The sequence below is a fragment of the Ailuropoda melanoleuca genome, unplaced genomic scaffold (assembly GCF_002007445.2).
Source record: "Ailuropoda melanoleuca isolate Jingjing unplaced genomic scaffold, ASM200744v2 unplaced-scaffold9496, whole genome shotgun sequence".
NCBI lineage: Eukaryota > Metazoa > Chordata > Mammalia > Carnivora > Ursidae > Ailuropoda > Ailuropoda melanoleuca.
This window is the reverse complement of record NW_023254987.1, coordinates 332,588-338,952: the sequence shown is the minus strand read 5'-3', so window position 1 is coordinate 338,952 and position 6,365 is coordinate 332,588.

The window sequence follows — 6,365 nt, the reverse complement described above, 5'->3', positions numbered from 1 at the left end:
AAATGGAAAATCTCAGTGTTTTTTCCTTAACATTATTAAATTAATTTCAAAGACTTCAATTAAACAATGTTCTCTGTTATTTGGCTTCACATTCCCTCAGCAACATTATCTCCTATTTACATTATAATAAAATTAATCTTTTTAATCTTCTTGAAATATTAATTTTTATATTAGGCATTTGATAAATATTTATTTCATAAGTTCTCTTTTCCAGGTTTTTTTTTTTGAGAAAGTCCTTTCCTCTGCTAGTGTAAATTATATACTTTCATCAAATAGTTTAGCTTACATGCTTTCTCAGGATATTTGGTTTACAGCTAAATATGCCTATAATCAGAAAATAAATGGAAAGTTATACTCCTAAACACTGCTCTAATCAGGTACCGTGTTTCCATTTTTGAAAACTTTAAACCTGGTAACAGATCATAGGTGATGATATGGGTAAAAATGAACCTAATTTCAGTTCTAGGCATCTAGGGCGGCTCATTCCAAGCTGTCTGTAAGGGAAACCTTATTATTTGTTTGTTTGTTTATTTATTTATTTATTTATACTTTAAAATTTCAACCCCCTTTGGACTAATAGTTTTGTAAAACACAATAAAAATTATTTAGAACAATAGTCCCTCTTTTGGATCATGCAGCAAAATCAAATTGTTACAAAAATTTCTGACCACTTTTTAAAAGATTTCTGCATTATCTTGTGGACTAGTAAATAGCTGTTAGCCTACTCAAACTGGCCTACATACCGTATTTATAGAAACATTAGTCTAGGGGATAAGACAAGGTGGATTAGAGAGATGAGGTCATATTTGATCATATACTATAATTAAACTTCCCAAGTTTGTGGAAATGAATGTAAATATGAATATACAAATGCAAGAAGCTCAACAAACTCCATATATTTTAAACCAGCAGATAATTTGCAAGCTGGAAAACAGTGAAATGAAATATTCAGTGATGAAAGATAAAAACTATCAAACAAGAAATTTTAGTTTTTCTTCTTCTTCCTCTTATTATTTTTAATTTAAATTTTAGGTAGTTAACATACAATGTAATATTGGTTTCTGGAGTAAAACCCAGTAATTCATCACTTACATAAAACACCCAGTGCTCATCATAACAAGTGTGCTCCTTAATACCCATCACCCACCACCCACCCACCTCCCTCAGTCAACCCTCAATTTGTTCTCTATTGTTAAGAATCTCCTATGGCTTGTTTCTCCCTCTCCTTTTTTTCTTTTACCCCTTCCCATATGTTCATTTGTTTTCCTTCTTAAATTTCACATATGAGTGAGATCATATGGTATTTTTCTTTCTCCGGCTGACTTATTTCACTTAGCATAATACATTCTATCTCCATCCGTGTCATTACAATTGACAAGGTTTCATATTTTTTGATGGATGAGTAACATTCCATTGTATTTATATAACACATCTTCTTTATCCATTATCAGTTGATGGGCATTTTGGCTGTCTCCAAAGTTTATTGTTGATATGCTGCTATAATCATTGGAGTGCATGCATTCCTTTGAATCTGTATTTTTGTGTCCTTTGTGTAAATACCTAGCATACACAGTAGTGCAATTGCTGGATCATAGGTTAGTTCTATTTTTAATATTTTGAGGAATCTCCATACTGTTCTCCAGACTGGTTGCATCACTTTGCATTCCTACCAACAGTGCAAGAGGGCTCCCCTTTCTCCACATGCTCACCAACACTTGTTGTTTCTTGTGTTGTTAATTTTAGTCATCCTGGCGGGTGTAAGATGGTATCTCATCCTGGTTTGATTTGTATTTCCCTAATGAGGAGTATTGTTGAGCATTTTTTATGTGTCTCTTAGCCATCCACAGCATCTTTTCCTGATAAAAACCTTTGACAGAGTAGGGATAGATGCAACATACCTCAACATCATAATGGCCATATGTAAAAGACCCTAAGCTAATATCATCTGGAATGGGGAAAAACTGAAAGCCTTTTCCCTATGGTCAGGACCAAGACAAGTATGTCCACTATCACCATTAGTATTTAACATAGTCTTTGTCTCAGCAATTAGACAACACAACTAAATAAAAGGCATCCAGATTGTCAAGGAAGAGGTCAAACGGTCACTATTTGCAGATGACATGATTCTCTATGTAGAAAACCCAAAAGACTCCACTGAGAAATGGCTAGAGCTCATACATGAATTCAACAAAGTCACGTGATACAAAATCAATGTGCAGAAATCTGTTGCATTTCTATACACCAATATCAAAACAGCAGAAAAAGAAATCAAGAAATGGGTTCCATCTGCAATGACACCAAAAACAATGACACCCAGGAATAAACCTAACCAAATATGTAAAAGATCCATACTCTGAAAACTCTAGAATTCCTATGTAAGAAATTGAAAAGGAAACAAAGAAATGGAAAAGTATTCCATGTTCATGGAATGGAACAACAAACATTGTTGAAATGTCTATACTACCCAAAGAAATCTACACCTTTAAGGCAATCTCCATCAAAATATCATAGCATTTTTCACAGAGCTAGACCAAACAAACCCTGAAGTTTGTATGGAACCACAAAAGCACCTGAATACCAAAATCAATTCTGAAAAAGAAAAACAAAACCGGAGGCATCATGATTCCGGATTTCAAGCTATATTACAAAGATGTAGTCATCAAAACAGTATGGTACTGGCACAAAAACAGTCACACAGACCAATGGAACAGAGCAGAGAACCCAGAAATTGACCCAGAACACTATGGTCAACTAATTTTTGACAAAGCAGGAAAGAGTATCCAATGGAAAAGAGTCTCTTCAACAAATAGTGTTGGGAAAACTGGACAGCAACGTGTAAAAGAATGAAACTGGACCTCTTTCTTACACCATACACAAAAATAAATTAAAAACGGATGAAAGACCTTAATGTGAGACAGAAAACCATCAGAATCCTAGACGGGAGCACCAGCAGAAATCTCTTTGACTTCAGCCATAGCAACGTCTTACTAGACATGTCACCACAGACAAGGGAAACAAAAGAAAAAATGAACTATTGGGACTTCATCAAGATAAAATTCTTCTGCACAGCAAAGGAAACACTCAACAAAACTAAATGGCAGCCTACAGAATGAGGGAAGGTATTTGCAAACAACAAATCTGATAAAGAGATAGTATCCAAATCTACAAAGAACTTATCTAACTCAACACCCAAAAAACAAATAACCCAGTTAAGAAATGGGCAAAAGACATGAAACATGAATTTTATAATGTGAAACAGTTCTTAAAAACTAAGGAGAAAATTAGGTGGAGGAGATGAGACGGTGAAGTAGGAGGAGGACCATAGACATGCCTGGTCCTGCGAACTTAGATAAATATAAAATCATTCTGAAAACTGATGAAATAGATCTGAGGACTGACAGAACAAACTACACAACTAGCACAAGAGAAAAGGCCACATTGTGGAACAGACAAAGTCTCAAGAAAAATCAACTTTACATGTAATACAATGGCACTAGATTCATATCTCTCAATAATTACTGTAAATGTAAATGGATTAAACTCTCCAATCAAAAGACATAGAGTATCAGAACGGGTATCACATTGTGGCTTTGATTTGCATTTCCCTGATGGCTAGTCATGAGGAACACTTTTTAATGTGTCTGTTAGACATTGATATGTCTTCTTTGGAGAAGTGTCTGTTCATGCTTTCTGCCCATTTCTTGACTGGATTATTTATTTTTTGGGTGTTGATATTTGCAAATGATGTATCAAATAAAGAGCTAGTATCCAAGATCTATAAAGAACTTCTGAAACTCAACACCCATTACATAGTTTGACTTTTAGTTTTGTTGCTTGTTTCCTTCACTGTGCAGAAGCTTTTTATCTTCATGAAGACCCAATAATTCATTTGTGCTTTTCTTTCCCTTGCCTCTGCAGATGTATCTAGTAAGAAATTGCTGTGGATGAGGTCAAACAGTTTACTTCCTGTGTTCTCCTCTAGGATTTTGATGTATTCCTCTCTGATAGTTTGGTCTTTCATCCATTTTGAATTTATTTTTGTGTAGGGTGTAAGGAAGTGGTCCAGTTTCATTCTTCTGCATGTTGCTATCCAATTTTCTCAGTACCATTTGTTGAAAAGGCTCTTTTTTTTCCATTGGATATTTTTTTCCTGCTTTGTCAAAGATTAGTTAGCCATATAGTTAAGGGTCCATTTCTGGGTTGCCTGATCTGTTACATTGATCTTTGTGCCTGTTTTTATGCCAGTACCATACTGTCTTGATGATTACGTCTTTGTAATAGAGTTTGAAGTCTGCAGTTGTGATGCCTCCAGCTTTTTTTCTAATTCAACATTCCTTTGGCTATTTGGGGTATTTTCTTGTTCCATACAAATTTTAGGATTGTTTGCTCAAGTTCTGTGAAAAATGCTGGTGTTATTTTGAAAGGGATTGCATTGAATGTGTCAACTGCTTTGGGTAGTATAGACATCTTAAAAATATTTGTTCTTCCAATCCATGAGCATGGGATATTCTTCAATTTCTTTGTGTCTTCTTCAATTTCTTTCAGAAATGTTCTATTGTTTTGTGAGTACAGATCTTTTACTTCTTTGGTTAGGTTTAGTCCTACGTATCTTATGATTTGGGTGCAATGGTAAATGGGATTGATTCCTTGGTTTCTATTTCTGCTGCTTCTTTTTTGTTGTATAGAAATGCAACAGACTTCTGCAAATTGATTTTTATATGCTGTGACATTGCTGAATTCCTGTATCAGTTCTAGAAATTTTTTGGTGGAGTCATTCAGGTTTTCTACCTAGAATATCATGTTGTCCGCAAAGAGTGGAAGTTTGACTACTTCTTTGTTGATTTGGATGCCTTTTATTTCTTTTTGTTGTCTGATTGCTGAAGCTAGGATTTCCACTACTCTGTTGAACAACAGTGGTGAGAGTGGTTGCCCCTATAGTGTTCCTGACCTTATGGGAAAAGCTCTCAGTTTTTCCTCATTGAGGATGATATTAGCTGTTTGTCTTTCATACATGTCCTTTATGATGTTGAGGTATTTTCCTTCTATCTTTACTTCCTTGAGGGTTTTTATTAAGAAAAGATTTTGTATTCTGTCAAATGCTTTTTCTGTATCTATTGAGAGGATCATATGTTTCTTATCCTTTCTTTATTAATGTGGTGTATCATGTTGATTGATCTGTGGATATTGAACAATCCTACAGCCCAGGAATAAATCCCACTTGGCTATGGTGAATAATGCTTTTAATATACTGTGAGATCCTATTAGCTAGTATGCTGGTGAAAATTTTTGCATCCCTGTTCATCAGAGATATTGGTCTATAATTCTCCTTATTAGTGTTTTGGGTTTTGTTTTGTTTTGTTTTTCGGTTTTGGAATCAAGATGATAATTCTGGCCTTACAGAATGTCTGAAAGTTTTACTTCCATTTCTATTTTTTGGAACAGTTTCAGAAGAATAGGTATTAATTATTCCTTAAATGTTTTGTAGAATTTCTATGGGAAGTCATCTGGCCTTGTACTGTTTTTTTTTTAATTGGAAGATTTTTGATTACTGATTCAATTCTGTTGCTTGTCTTTTCAAGTTTTCTATTTCTTTCTTACTCAGCTTTGGTAGTTTATATTTTTCTAGGAATTTATCCATTTCTTCCAGAATGCCTAATTTGTTGGTGTGTAATTGCTCATAGCATTCCCTTATAACTGTTTTGTATTTCTGTCATGTTGTTTGTTATATTTCTTCTTTCATTCATGATTTTATTTATTTGGGTCCTTTCTCTTTTCTTTTTGATAAGTCTGCCTAGGATTTATCAATTTTTTAAATTTTTTCAAAGAACCAGCTCCTGGTTTTGTTTATCTGTTCTACCATTTTTTTTTGGGGGGGAGAGGTTTATATCACTGATTTCTGCTCTAACCTGTATTATTTCCCTTGTCCTCCTGACTTTAGTCTTTATTTGCTGTTTTTTTCCCAATTCCTTTAGGTGTAAGTTTAGGTTGTGTATTTGGGACTTTTCTCGTTTCCTGAGGAAGGCCTGTATTACAATATACTTCCCTCTTAGGACCGCTTTTTCTGCATCTCAAAGGTTTTGAATAGTCATATTTTCATTTTCATTTTCTTCCATGTATTTTTTTTTAATTCTTTAATTTCCTGGTTTACCCATTCATTCTCCAGTCAGATGTTCTTTAACCTCCATGCATTTATGGTCCTTCCGAAGGTTTTCTTCTGGCTGACTTCATGTTTCATAGCATTTTGGTCTGAAAATATGCATGGTATGAGTAATCTGTTTGTACTTTTGAGACCTGATTTGTGACACAGTATGTGATCTATGCTGGAGCATGTTCCATGTGCACTCAAAAAGAATGTGTATTCTTCT